General features: G+C 40.3%; 1 protein-coding gene across 1 annotated transcript in view; it reads left to right on the top strand.

Moving 5' to 3' along the window:
- The window catches only part of LOC124176901, a 155,988-nt gene that overhangs the window by 64,292 nt on the left and 75,974 nt on the right, over window positions 1–15,722 (top strand). The window lies entirely within an intron of this gene.

Genomic DNA, 15,722 nt, shown 5'->3' with positions numbered 1-15,722 from the left:
CAGGTCGATTATCACCTCTTGCTCTAAACAAGACGGATCGTTGGTTTTGTATTGTCGATGTGTCAAGGGCCGGAATGATGTCTCGTTTGTCACCGGTCTGATTTTACATAATTTCTCGCCAGCGTGTGGGCGATGAAGTTTGTCGGGGGCGTGGATCAGGAAACAACACAAGGCAACATCGAGTCGTGATTTTATTCCGAGGGATAACCATGGCATCAGGATAAGATTCCGAGAAGAAGATTAAAAGTCTGATAGTATCGTTTCAACAAGAAAAAAAGGATATGCACATTTACAATGTTCGATACCCTCCCAAGTTTTGGTGCCTTGTAAATACTTTGACAATTGCCTAAGGGAACACAAGAAACGGGTCAAACTGGCTCTTGAAAGTTCTTTTAGTCATTGAAGTTTCGAACATCCACAAGCGTTGGTATACAAGATGGACGCAAAAAAGCTGCATTCATCACGACTGACCTCGGGAACGTGTCGCGTTCCCCGTTTAACCGCAAGCTTATAAAACCTCTCTTGTGGGCGAACGGTGTGAAAATAATAGCATGTCAAGATATTTATGTAGCCGTAGGCGGAAATCAAGAACCGACTGAACATTTATCCTGGGGGGGAATCGCAGTGGGTTGAACCGAAGTGCACACATCAACACATCCACACGTGAACCGTTGCACAGGCAATAATATTTTGTCACAATCCTAAAACTGTGTAGTTGAAAATGTAGATCGGGGGTTGTTTCCTAGCCATTTAAGTGAAAAAATCATGGACCTATAAAATGGAAGATCGAACCGGTTGATGCTAACGTATGAAAGCCAAACTGCAGTTAGTGTCATCACCTTTTGACAAATGCAGTTTTCTTCACTGCTATCCAGAGGCACAGTTTTCGTTTCTGGCTCACTCGACCAGTCCATATATTCTTAAAGTGACCCTGAAGAGAGAAGACAATATGTTCGCCAAGATTAAGCGGTATACCTTGCATCCTGCAGACTCCTGGAGCAGCTGATGATTACGAGGCCAGAGAGATATGGCCATAGTAGTGCGAGTCCGGGTTCAGGTTACCGGTCACGATATTGCGGGCAGCCTCGACTCTCTTCGCCCGGGTTGCTTTCCACCGCAACTTATTTTCAAATCCGCGGGGTCATCGGAAGTTCCGGCCAAAACTCTCGTCTGTTATCCTATATTCGGGATCAAGTCTGCCACGAAATGGGAACAAGGAGACACTTGCCTTGTGTACTAAACATACCCATTTCAAGGTCATTCTATCTCCTCATCCAACGCAGAGGACTACGAGTAACTCGATCGGTGTATAACGAAATACGCAGTGACTGTAGTTACTTTACCCTGTACAGTTATCACTGGACTATACGATCAGCGGATTAAGGTTAGGTCGAGTCTTGGCAGTGGAAATCAATTATGATGCCTGACACTGTGGGGACACCATTAAAGTCGAATGGTGTGCAGTTTGCCCCTTCATGACTGCAATCGTATAGGTATGTGTATACAATTTACCACATTCGCCCTGTACGTAGGTGTATTTTATGTTGGCGCCGCGGTCTCGCAAACCGGATCCTAACAAACTCCCTGATTGCATCCGGACATTGATTGTTAGTATAGTAAGTAAGTAAGTAAGTTAAGCTTGAGTAGATCGATAGTTAGTACGCTCAAGTGCCACATTTTTGCAATAAATGATATAATTCCAATTCCCAAGGCACGTATACAGTATACTTCTGACAAGTTTTACCATCTGCGAGACAGACACGATTGTCAACCTGACCCTCATGCTCACTCGGGGTTAATTTGGTTAATTGACGAACTAACTATTGTTGGCACTCAACCACGCTTGAGGTCATGCACACTGTTTACCCTCGACGCGATGAAGGACAAGGGCATTTCAAGGATCGTATTACAGTTTGCATTCCAACTGGAACAAAATACAAGACTCCAATAATATATTGATCAATGTGCTGTATCAAAACTATTTCGAGTATGGTCAATTTTCAGCTCGTACGTTTCCATTTCACATTAAATTATTTCTCGTTTCTTTCGGCAAGGAGAAGAAAGAGTGAGAGAGAGAGAGAGAGAGGAATAGAATATGGAACATCATTGAACGAACGTGGTTCACTTCATTACTCCTAGAAACGTGCCAACGACAATTGTAGCCACCTCTTTGTAACCCCTGGACACCTGGAGGATCCAGACTGACACGCACGTTACATATTTTAATACCTTTTGGGTTCGTTCATTGTACGCGAAATAGAAAAGTGTGTCATTTTCTTGCGAGTTATACTTGTGAAATTCGTGTCGCGCGTGCACAGTTTTTACTCGATTTTAGAAGGCAGTAACGCCTCTGCTTGCCAGCCTGGCCTTACCGCATAGTGCAATAGAGGAAAAAATTGTACGCGTGAAATATTTGAACAGAACGTGGCACTTCACTACAGAGATTTGAATGTACCATAAAGAATTACCGTTTGAATTTTCGTGCCTCTGAAACTGACCTTGTACTGTACGATTTCTAGACAGTCTTTCAATGGGTACGTAATGTGTAAATGTAGGCAATATGTGATAAGAGGAGAAATGCCGTCTCCCAACGGCTCCCATGTTATAACATTCGAATTCCAACATAACGTATACTTGATTACAAATTAACGCAAAATGATCGCTGAATTACAAAATAATTTTGATACCGATCTGGAACTGAAAGTACGGCAAAGTTCTCGACGCCTCACAAGTACCAGATGGCATCTGGAATTATATTAAGACTGCCCTGAGTCACTGCAAGTTATGTTAGTACCTAACTCATCTTGTCACGGTAGCGCTGCGCGTGTTCAGTACTATTTGGCGGCTACCAGTTGTCATGCCAGTGTAGTGCATTTTTAGTCTGCTATGAAAAGCAGTCAACACTTGATGTTGAAGATTTATCCAAGAGCTACAATAAACTTCAAGCGTATGATACGTTTTCAGAATCTCTTTGTTGATTTGATCACACCATTTTTCAAAGAAATGAAAAATCAAGCGCTTGCAGTGGTGGTTATTTCCAACCGTTAATCAACAACCGTTCAGCTGACAGCCTTGTTAGCCTGAATTATACAACTGTAGATCAGTCAATGCAAATGACCATGCCGTTTTAAGATAATTTCCTGATTTATCGCAGCAGAGTTGAGCGAGCATATAAGAGTTCAAGTCCGTTAGGCTAAGATCGATGCCTCTTTTAGGCACAATGGAATGAATTAACCTGTTTGCCGTTAGCTGGAAACTCCGAGGTCATCGCTAAAGAGAAGAGAATCTTGCGTCTAGTCACTTGCGTTCGTTATCCTAAGTAAAGCTACACGTACCCGGACGTCATCTACATTTATCTTGAGATTCCATGAAAATCGTGAGCTGTAAAGAAGAACTACCATTGCTCGGGAGTTGACTTACTACTGGCCGAAACTTGAACTCAGCATCTGTCGAGTCAGCAAACTTGCGTCCGCTATCTTCTTGACTTCTTTTCCATCCGTTTCACGATATAGAGAATGCGTCACGAGAATGCCAAACTTGTGATTTTCGTCTAACCTCAAATCCAGACCTGCAGCCATTCCTTCGACGATGTCTCGAAGTCCAAAGTGCAGTGACGCAAATGGTGGGTAAAATTTCGTCAATTGGCGGAATCGTGCTCGAAAGTGATGTCGATGTGGGAAAGAAAGGCTAAGATTTCGACCCTATTTTACTATTTTAGAGGTGAAAAAAGAACGTGTATGAAAAATGTCCAATCCGTTTCTCCCAGCTATCGCTCACCTCGTTTTGCTCCGGGTGAACCGGGAGATAAATCGCGCGTATTACACGCCGTATAAATTGTACCGGTGTCTACTGTCACCTGGTCCGAGACGTTGCTTGGGAGTCTGGTGGCCAGCAGCGTTTACTAGGGCAAAACTGGGTACATTATATTTAAATTCTTATGAGCTCACTCCGTTCACCAGAGCTGTGATAAACGTGCATTCGCTCAGAGAGTTTATACGATAAGTGGATTTAAACGCCGTGGAAACACACTAACCAATAACTGTCAATTTTTACCTCGATCTTAATTTTTCGTTTTGCTTTTATGTTTCAGGTATGTATTCAGCCAACTCCCAATGACCCATTTCAGTGACTGGATAACGCTTCCAATGGACTTTGTCTGGTTTCGTGAATTGGATTGTATGTATGTACGGTACCGTAACACAGAGTTAGATTTCTGAACAATTCATGGAGAATGGAAAAAAGTAGAAAAGTAAAGGAACGCACAAAGAACGATGAACTACTCTGCGATGGGTCATTGTCGTACCTACTTGTCGAGAGATGTTTGTGCTGATATTTGATCGCGTTTGAATCGGGCCATTGGCTAATTGTAAGGTACCTGAAAGTTGAAATATGTCATTTGACGAAATATATTTTGATGCCTTTTGTCGAGTTTCTTCGAGTTAGCCAGTTATTTAAAGTTGAGTGTAGAATTCCGGAAAAACTGGATTGCTCAATTTCCGATTGTCGATATTCTCGTAAAATAGCAAAGAAGTTGGTTAGAGCAAATTATCATGATTGAGACTTTCAGGTAGTTGAACGAATTAGTAGCTAAAATATGATTCAAAGTTACAAGTTCTCACGGGTCTTGGGATTAAACGATGATGAAATTTAAAAAGTGGCAAATCATTCACAAATCACGCATGCTTGAACTGAGTGAATATCATTAATACATTTTTCTTTTAACGTACGATTTATAGTCCCCATGACCCTAATGACTACAAAGATTGCACTAGATCTATCGTTCAGTTGGCTCGCCGATTGTTTCAGTATAACTATTTTTTTATGTGAGCAAAAATTCTTCTCTTTTTATTTGTTTCCATATTGATCCCAACAGGCTTTTCACCTTCATTGTTTAACTTTTTTTTCAACTGGTTGTAAAATTAGGGCCTTTAACCAGTCGTTTTCATACACCATTGTTACAAAAAATATCTCAATATTTCCACACAACAAATGTATATCAGCTAAATTCAACTAATAGACGTTCACGGAATTGTCCAAAAGTTTTAAGAAACATACGAGGATGATTCACATCACTGTTATGCATGCGGGCAGTGACACGTATAATTTTCAATTCATTCATAGTCAGCACTATTTCTAGCTATTGTTTCGAAGCGACAGGTGATGCAATATTTACATTTTTACAACACCGTCGTCAAAACTATTTTACCTTATACGAAATTAACTTCACTCGAACTTACCCAACGTTTAATTATATTGCATCACTAAGCTTATGTCAATCCTCTAAACTTCAAGTTACCATTTGTACCTACATTCAAATGCTTCTTGGAAAAGTGTACCAGGATAATTAATTCATACTTTGGAGTTGGAAATGTTTTTTTTGCTCTATTTATTGCTACATCAAGTTGTTTGGTGTTATCGACGTTAATTCCTGTCTCTTCCTTGGAGTGATTCTATACGTTATGTATAGTAGATACTTCTTTTCCGAGATTAAAAAAGCAGAACTTTTGTCGAACGACCCGCTTGGGAAATCAGACTCTTGCCGTGAAGGTTGCCGCAATCACGGTCGTGACTTATTCGTTTGCCTCCCATGAAACTTCTATCGTATTACCTCGCCCTCAATGAAATATAACGCTTAGTGCAAATATACCCTACGGACTTTATGATTCATTCTGACCGATGCTGAATGATCATAAAAGTTTCCGGACGGTCGACAAATTATTATAATTATCGTGGTTTATACGAATCGAGGAAAAAGTGAATTAGAAAATATAGGAAAGATTTGTATGTGAATTCTTTAGCTGCACGTTATTCAAAATATCCTTTTTGATAAATTCATTATGCAAATTTCCAATTACATGTTCGGTATTCTGTGAATTGGGCACGGTCTAAATTTTCTTCAATTACGTGTGAAAATTGACACAAAAATTGGAACAGCAGATTTTAGGTATTTTTATTATACAAAAGAAATAAATTTCGAAGGCTGATACATCCCGAGGGAATTTTTCACTACCAAGTTTTATTACCAAACCGTTTACGGGTCCTTCATATTGTAACCGGACAAATTTCGGGATGTTTCTTTTGTATTTATAGAGGTAGTCAGCGTAGTAAAAGTGGTTGTCGTAACATGCGGAGACCACGACGTGATTCATCTTATAAACAAGATGCCCTCACTGTTTGTTAATTCTAACTGTATTCCCTATGAATTATTCAATTTCGGACAAAATGAAATCACCTTCCCGGCCACAATTTTACCCACCAGTCTTTTTTATTTTCCTTTGAAAATTACATCGATTCTCTGTCTCACGAAATTCTATAAACCACTTTGTCTGCCTCTCTTTTTGTTCTACCTACTCTGCGGCATGATTGGAAAATCTCTCAACTCTATCGTGCAAAATAATTGATATAAAATATTTGTCACGAACGGACTTTGACCCGCATTTATACAACCGAATTGTTACGTTCACACGATTAACATTTAATTAGCACTCACGCGTTTTTAATATCTCGGACTGCGGGTTTATTTGGCTAACATTTACACTTCCAATTCCTCGTCGATTGCCAAGGATATTTCAAAGCCTGATTTTTTTCTCATCCTGCGGGATGCCGACGTGTTCTGTGACCGCTTTACGAAAGTATATGTAAAAAGTTTGTCCTCGGCTTAAGGTAGAACGTTGGTTAAGCGATTGGGCAACGATTTGGCGACGATAAACCACCAACCACATGTAACGTATAGCCGAACTTCTGAATTCATTGTTCGTACAGCGTACTGCGCTCTTATTTATTACGCGGCGGACTTACTGTAACTTCTTTTGCACCGAATCATTCCATCGGATCAACGCAACGAGCGCTGGTCTGATAAGCTTGCGAGAATCTGATCGCGTTACTGAAAATTTACGATATTTTCAAACTGCCGAACTTCTTGCATAATAAATTCAAAGTCCTTTTCTAAACAATCAATCAGCAGAAATTGGTAGAGTCGATGCTAGAAATGTCTTTTCCTTCTCAGGAACTCTAAATGAAAAGAACACTGATCGAAAAAAGAAATCAGACATGGTAAAGGTCGAAGTGAACTTAAGTTGACATCCAATGTCTCATATTATACGTTACATGTGATGTGGGAATAATTTGTATGTAATAGATACACGTATCGTTGTGTTTTTAAAAAAATTTTCTTTCTATTAGCACGTCATGAGATAGGTTTGTGCTGTAGATGTGAAAAGAAGAAACCAACTGATGTAACTGTAACCACCCACCAAAGTCGGTTTGCATGTAACAATAAGGAGCTAATCCGTGGACTTCATTGTTCGCAGCTTATCCTTCTCGATCAGATTATCGCCTTTACACATCACGTGTAGTGGCGTGTCTATGATATTTGAAAATTCTAATCGTTCCTTGCGCGGAGGACAGTATTTTGTGGGTGCAGAATTGAAAAAAAAAAAAAACAGAAATAATTAACGATATAAAATCCTAGAATTAGCTATTGAATAGAATATATACTTAACGATATATACGATTAACTAATACATAATGTATTACAAGTTGTACGGAAATGCGCGTAAATTCATCGTACAGATAAGCGAAGGATTCTTCCTCAATTAAAATAGTGAAAAGTAAATTCTTAAGACTTAATTACTGCAGCAAGCATTCGCGGCTGTAGAATTATTAATTCTAGATGATGTTCTAAAGCAACGCGCTGCAGTTGATGAGATATATAGATAGATAGATAGATAGACAGATTAGTAAAGCCTTGCGGTATGCCGTCCGCATTATCATTGCATGAGGAATACTCCGCATACATTTGAATTGCCTCACTTTTTCATGCTTTCCTTTGTAGTTTCTTTTACCCGCCAGCTGCGTAAAATCACCTACTTACGTTCTATTCACTGTCATCAATAGTCCGGCAATGGATGTATACCTCTAGGTGTACACGATTCGCACAGCTGTTGATGTGTTTTGCTAGAAGAGGCATGAAAGAAAGAAAAAAAAAAAAAAAAACACGAAGAAAAAATATTAATTTCACAACAGAAAAACATAAAAATTCTCGCTCATAATGAAACACACCCGAGTTAATCGGCGGCTTCCTTTGCCAGGGAAGGAAGAGCCGCGGTCTGTTCTTCCGTCCGTTTGTTCTTTGTCGTTGTCTGTCCATCCATCTGTTCTTTTGCAACGAACTCTAGCAGAATCCAAGAATATGACACGCCCGAGGCTTACTACACACATGTTGGTAAAAACAAAAGAGAACCTCGCGGGAGAATTAATTGAAATCAGCATAACTCACTCGAACCGTATTATATGTTGGTTTATATACCGCGACATCTTCGAGGAAGTGACCTATAGTCACGTACCGCGAATTTCGTTTTACCTGTTGCAAGTTAAACGGCTTTTTGCCAACTTTGGATACACTTTTTCCACCACTCTTAAAGGCATTTCGCATTCTCTAGTCACTACGGTGTGTCCATTCCCACAACCACAGTCTTTCAACCTTTAGGCGCTGCTACGGTGCAGCTTACGTTAAGGTTTTAGAATTTCAACGCTTCGCAGGTTGTCGAAGAACTTCAAATCGAGCTCTGAACATCGAACTTCTACCAATCTGGATAAGTCGAACACATCGCGTTTTGTAACTCGGAACGCTTTTGTGACAGCGACATTACTCTTGACCAAAAATTGGATACAGGACTCCTTTAGTTTGATCGAATATTTTTCTTTCTTACTTTTTGTTTTCACCATTAGGCCAATGGATGCGGAACTCGGTAGGGTTACACTTTGAACGGAACGCGGAACGACCAAGTGCAGATGTCATTCCTAAGAATATGTATGTATGTATGTATGTATGTATAAACCTGCGCGAGTGATGAGAGATCTTCGCCAAGGTATGAACCCGCGGCTTCCTCGAAGGCCTTCTTTTTCCTCCAGTGCCGAGACCCCGTTTTTGTTTTTTCCATCGACTTTAATTCGCGTGGATCGCAATTCGCGGTTGGAGATTCGCTAACTCTTGACGACTATACCGGCAGACCTGCAATTTACAACGTGGATAATGACGAATGTCACTTGGTGACATTTTTCTGTTCCGATTGTAAGTAGCTCACTGAAATCTCTTTGGTTGGACTGGTTTCTTTGTCAATCGGATTCTACCGCTGTGATATGCGCGCGGAAGAGTTGAGTAAAAATTGATCTGGTACTATTTATCGATCAATCTCATAACGAGAATGGAAGAGAAAAGTTTGGTCTTTCACCTAGAACACTGTATACAGTCACGTATCTTTAGATTGCATAGTTTTCCCGAAATGTTTCAGTAATATTTTGAAACGACTTCGAATCGAGAACCTAAGGGAAGCACAATTGGCGATATTGGTATTAGGTCGAAAGAGGTTCACATGGATCATCGAGACCTTGATGTAGGATTATGAGAAATGTTCGATAATGAGAATCTGTATATCGATTTAATAATACAGCTCGTGAATAATGATCTCGCGGCGTAAGCGTGTCCTGAGGTGATGCAGAGCTCCAAGAGCTGAGATCCAAGATAGAGAAGATCATGCACCGGCTTTCCTCGTCTCGGACCTTGAAGAAGCCGGCCGTCCGACGGCGTCCGTTTCAGGTTCATTGTCATGGAAAGGATGCAGGAAACAGCCGATTAATCGCGGGCTATTACGGTAGCGACAAATGCCCAGGTATCCTCCGGTGCAGCCGAGTGCGGTGCGTAAGGCATGCAACCTCCTTGGACCTTCCGACTTCCATGGTCGTTGGGATTTGCGGCTCTCTTGGTACTATACCGTCATCGCAAGAGAACGCCGACAATCGCTGGTGCTGATGGTGTGGTCAAAGTGTCAGCTAACCACACCGTCCTGCACCTCTAACGAACTTACACTGAGAAAAATTTCATTCGTATAGTAACTAGAGAAATTCCGTAAAACAGATATCGTTAAAAAAACTGTTTGAATATTGTTGGAATTAGTAAAAATGAGGTACGCGTAACCATTTTGCGCTATTGTCGATCAGTTTTTGGTAATTGCAACGCAAAATCAGTTTCTGAGGTTTACTCTACTTTTTTAGCTAAGCAAGGCTTTAACGTCAATTTATTCTTGCACAAGCGTTAAATTTTCGCAGCAGTTGCAAGAAAACATAGCAACAGCGATCGTAATGAGAAAGAATAGTAACGGATACTAGACTTTCCATTTTCTACCTAGAACTATATTTTTCGATAGTGGTAAAAAATGAAAATAGTTAAGGACCGAGCGGTAACCGGAACTAAAAATTTCTCTGTGTGTAGATACCTTATAAACTGTGAGTCCAAATCGGTGCACTTTGCGTGTGGGGCACTTGACGCAGCCAGTGAATTAGACGTGTGTGCGAAAGGGAATCGGTGGAATAACCACGTGCACAAACGTGGAAGCGATTAGAAATCACCGCGTAATCCTTCTCCCGTCTCGCACTTCCTCCTCCTTATCCTCCTCCTCGTCCCGCTTGTCCAGAAGCCCTCCGGGGTATTACGGTAACTCTTCTACGAAGGCTCGTCTCCGCTCGCTTGTATGATCACGCCTCGTTCTACCCAACCTTTCAGCTTTTCTCAAGACGTCGTTAATTTGCATACGATTAGCTCGAGTACCTGTACGCTATGCTACACGTACCTCCTTACCGATCTTTCCAACTTTGGTCTATGCCACTGCAGCGACATTTTGACGGCCCTTACGCTGTCCCGTAGTTCCAATGCCCACTTGTCGGGGCAAAAGATTGTTATAAATTTTTTTATAATACGCGTAGCTAAGCTTCTGGTCAGCATCTAAGTCGGAAAGGTTTGACAATTTATAGTTTGTCCGAGAATGTTTAATATAGTTTTTGAAATAAAGGCAGTTATCATTGATCCATACTTCAGTGCTAGTGAGAGGATACATGCGAGTATTGAATTATTATACACGAAACTTGTAAAAGAGTCGAGCAGCAATGAGTAAGAAGAATTAATTAGGCAAACCTAAGCTATTCGTTTCTATTTTTTCTACACGTATTTAAACACGAATCAAGACATTGCTCATAGCAGCGCCAGGGATCTATATTTGAGATCCATCGCGTGATTCTATTCTGGTAATGATCGTTGAAAAATTGTTAGGTCCACACAAGTCTGAAACAAAAAAATTTTTTAAATAAAATCAACAAGTTCGCGACACATGCGATATGTTATTATTTTTAATGATGTTAAACCATTCCGAGGAACAGTAATGACTTTCAGTAACGATTTGGAATGACATTTACCGAATCGTTTCGAACGATATTTAACAGTCCGAATGCTTTACTACCGATTTTAAGTACGTACTGTCATTTTGACCTCGATATGTCAGTGTACTTCAAATTGTTCTAAAAATCATGACTATCTTCACGATTTTCGAACACTTTAGACTTACACCTCTACCCAATACCGATTTGTTCATAAACGCGTGCCGGCTGGAATATTGAAAAAGAAGGGACAGTAAATAAGGTGTGAAAAATCTCCGTTATATAATTAAGCCTGAGGTGGATATATAAAGTGCCTAATCCCATGGTGCCTCGTACAGAAATGTCTATAATTTTGTCACGCGTTCGAAAATTGTGCAATCTGTATACTTGAGACGATAAATAGACGAGTCAAAGGTGTTGGCTTCGGTGTTTTACCAATCCATGGAAGTCCGCTTGCTTCTTGTTTTGATCGTTGGTCTTACGATGTGATGAAATGGAGTCCAATGGAGACACTTGCCAATTTTTTGATCGACAAATCGGAATCGTCAAATCTATACAACAAATCGGATCGTCTCGTAGTTCTGATTAAATTTTTTGAAAACCTCGAACCTCGATGAGTTCTGGTTAAAATTTGGAATCACAGGTAACGGTTTGATGACTCTCTTGAAAATAAACTGTATTTCGTTTATTATATATATATATATATATATAAAAAAAAAAACACGTTTTCCCGTGAAAGTTATTCAATAAAAAATGTATCTTTTAATCAATCGCATGGTAATAATTCTCATAACGATCAGCGAAAGAGTCCGTGCAGGAAATTCGATCGTTCGAGCTTTGCAATAAGACATCGGCGACGTTCATACGTATATACGTCTTATCCTCTGTGATGAATGCCGAAGGAAGATACATATCTGCGACGTTCCTGCACCCTGGATATATGTTTGCGGGACATTGCGCTTCAGGTCGATACATACGTATATTCATAAGTATATACATAGTCCTATGTAAACGGGGGAGAAACATCACCTGATGTATAACGAGACCGGTTACCGAGCTCGGCATTCCAGAACCATCGTTCAGATGTCATCGACAAACTTGAGACCATAAAACTTGACCAACAGAAAAGAATATACGGCTGTACCTGACACTGGAAAAGACAGCTTAATAGTATTGAGAATACGATATCACTCGGACGTGCGTCCGTTCATTCGATTTAAAAAAAAAAAAAAGAAGTAGAGGTTTACGTTCCGGACATCGATGTCGTACCGATGACGCGGGTTCGATCGAATCGAATCGATGAGACGAGACAAAGAGAGAATAAAAGGGGGGGGGGGGGGAGAGGAGAAAATAATGACAGTTTGGTGAAATTAACCCTGGGTTATCGATCGATCGATTGCACGGATCAATCTCTCATATTTTGAACGATTGCAATCGGGTTTAATTCGTTCTTCTATTACTATTGGCGAACAGGTTCAATTAAGCTTAATTATACATGGTAAATTACCGCTAAATGCCCCTTGTCACTTTATTAACGTTATCTTAGATAATTGTTACACGGATCATGGTGATGAGGATAAGATCAATTTTTATTCAACATTGATCAGATTCAGCAATGGTTACCAGTGATTATGCCTCGGAGCATTCTTGACGTAGACAAGTATCGGGGTCTTGAGGAACATCGGGCACGCCATATCGATGCCATATCGTCTTCCATCGCCATATCAATTTCCACTTGGCGTGAACCTTGAATAGAGGACGTGGGGGGGGCTAGAGAAAACAACAGGAACAGAAAAATAAATAAATTTAAAAAAATTAGAGAACCAACGACGATCGAGGAACAAACAAAAAGCTCAGTTTCCGCTTTCCTTGAATCGACAGACGTGGATTTTAATTGAAAAACTGTCATAAGTAACAGAAGAAATAGAAACTTGTATAATATTTTTCGGTTTAACCTGATGCAATTAAGAGACTAGGTTCGTACGTTGAAAGCTTTATTTTACACATTGGTTTTTGCACTCCAGCAATCAGCGAATTTTTTCTCGTTTCTCTTTAATGCAGTGTCGGAAAACTGGCGGCTACAAGTTTTTATTTACACGCGAGCGCGGTTCGGACGAACAAAATATATTGAATAAAAAATCTCGGTCCTTGGAAAGAAGAAATATTTTTTCCTCGCGAAATAGTTATAATATAGTTTGTATTACGACGAGCCGGCGGTCTTTTTAACTGTGAAGATGTGCTTCTCAAACGTACCTATCGCAAATATCCTCACTTATGCACAGTAATTCGCATAATTAACGGCTACTTTAAGTGGCTAGAAGAACAATCCTAGTAATTAGGTATTGTATATAATGATGTGTGCAGTAGGAAGGGAAGAAAAACGTGAGGTGAAACTTTCGTTCGGTATGCGGTAATCCTCGTCTATCTTTATCTTTTGAAACTAAGTTTCGCCTGCAGAGTCTTCTTCTTTTTCTTCTTCAGCTTCTTCGTTTGATCCTTCGCCGATTACGGTTCTTTCACATTTTTAACTACTGGACGTGGAGTCGCTCTTTTACTCGGTGAACAAAAAACACTAAAAACCTGTGTTTAAGTGATTACGGATGAAAAACGTTAATCGTTCGTTGCGAGCAGTACGTAACAAAACATTCTCTAATCACTGCAAAATCATATTGTGATCTTGGAGAAATTTTTTGGACTTTAGTTATTGAAAAAGTCAACACCTGTGCAGTACTTGTGGTATCTTTTTCACGGTTACAGTATTCTTGAGATACGATGGGAAGATTTTTGACTGGCAGATTTATCTTGTTGCTAGAAAAGTAAATCTGATAGTAATCGTCAATCGTGAATGATGAAACATGACTCAACGAATGTTGATGAGATCACTATCCGCCATTAGAATTATAAATATAAGTAGTCGGACAGCTGAAGCGGAATAAAAAGGGAGATAAATTTCAGGATAAAGTTTTGAAATAAAGAAGACGAAGAAGTGGCGAGGTTATATCAGAGATACACCCGAATAAATGAAGTCTGAAAGCTTAACAACGCGTTGATTGATCCTTTAGCCTTGTTCAACTAAAAAAGCAGAGTAAACCTCACAAACTGATTTTGCGTTGCAATAGCCAAAAAAGGATCGACAGTAGCGAAAAATGTTTAGGCGTACCTCGTCTATCGTAATTCCAACAATGTTGAAACAGTTTTTTTAACGATATGTGTTTTACTCAATTTTTCTAGTTACTGTAACGAATGCAATTTTTCTCAGTGTAGGTACAGATACCTATTTGAATACAGCTTTTCAAGATCAGGTAGCGAGCAAGGATTGCGATAGGCCATCTTGGATATCGCGCGGTTGCTCAATACTTGTTTCGAAATACTTGGTCACCGTAACCAAGCGAGGAAGCCGGTCTTGTTTCAGGGATTATGTTAATTTATTGTCGGGTTTGTCGGAAGGGATCTACAGTTATATTATACAACCTACGGACTGAAGGCGAAGAAGAAGAAGAAGAAGAAGACGAAGAAGAAGAAGAAGAAGAAGAAGAAGAAGAAGAAGAAGGCGAAGGGATCAGGCATGTCTGCAAGGAGAGATCTAGATACACTTATCGGTTCATTATTCTCTCAATTGAAGTAAGGAGGGCCTCATCGCGTACCTTCGGTGGGCCTTCTTCTGGGCCTCGTCGCCTGTCAGCCACTGACGGCAGCTAACAGTTCCTGTCCCCACTTTGCCTCTCGACTCGGCTTCATGAATGGCCGCGGAACGCCGAAGGGTCTCTCTCTCTCTCTCTCTCTCTTCTTTCGGTATATTAATTAACTCTCGGGTAATAGTCGAGCGGCGACTTATTAGCTGCCACTTCCGCTTCACCCTCGATCTTTTTTAATTAAAATTTCAACCCCCCCCCTCTTCTTTACCGCCTTTCGCAATTAGACGCGAAATTCTTGACCCTGCGGTAGAAGAAAAATTAAAACACACTTGTACAAGATACCCGGAACCGTTAGTTATGGTGATCCGTAAGGTGCCTAGCCCAACTGCCACGTGGCGACTGCAGGTCTTTACATTTCTGTGTATATGTATGTGCAATATACATACATACATACGCATGTAGAAAAAACGCGTAGCAAAAATTTAATGTAATTCACCTTTTAATTTGCACAATATGACCGGGTAATTTATCACGCGTTAATTAAAACCCACGCGATGTGAAAAGCCGAAAAACTTTATAAAGAAATTGTACAATTAGCGAGTGCTTGATTTATATTATACACAATTATGCGTGTTACTTTAACAGCAGAAAACGTGTGAACTCTGTAGTTTTCGGTTGAAAAGTCAAGAGTGAGTGTAAGACCAATCTGGTAGGGAAGATCTTGGCACGTTCTTCGGTCAAGTGAATCGCTGTCCGTTCTTCGGGTTACTCGAGAGCCCTGAAGAGTCCTGAAGAGCCCTGAAACGATGAACACCCACGCAATGGAATTCTACGCCAATGCTTCGCCGATGCCGAGATCAGCCAGCTTCGACCAAGGAC

This window comes from Neodiprion fabricii, chromosome 2, assembly GCF_021155785.1.
Source record: "Neodiprion fabricii isolate iyNeoFabr1 chromosome 2, iyNeoFabr1.1, whole genome shotgun sequence".
Classification (NCBI taxonomy): Eukaryota; Metazoa; Arthropoda; class Insecta; order Hymenoptera; family Diprionidae; genus Neodiprion; species Neodiprion fabricii.
The sequence above is the reverse complement of the archived record's forward strand: the minus strand, read 5'-3'. Positions and strand labels throughout refer to the sequence as shown.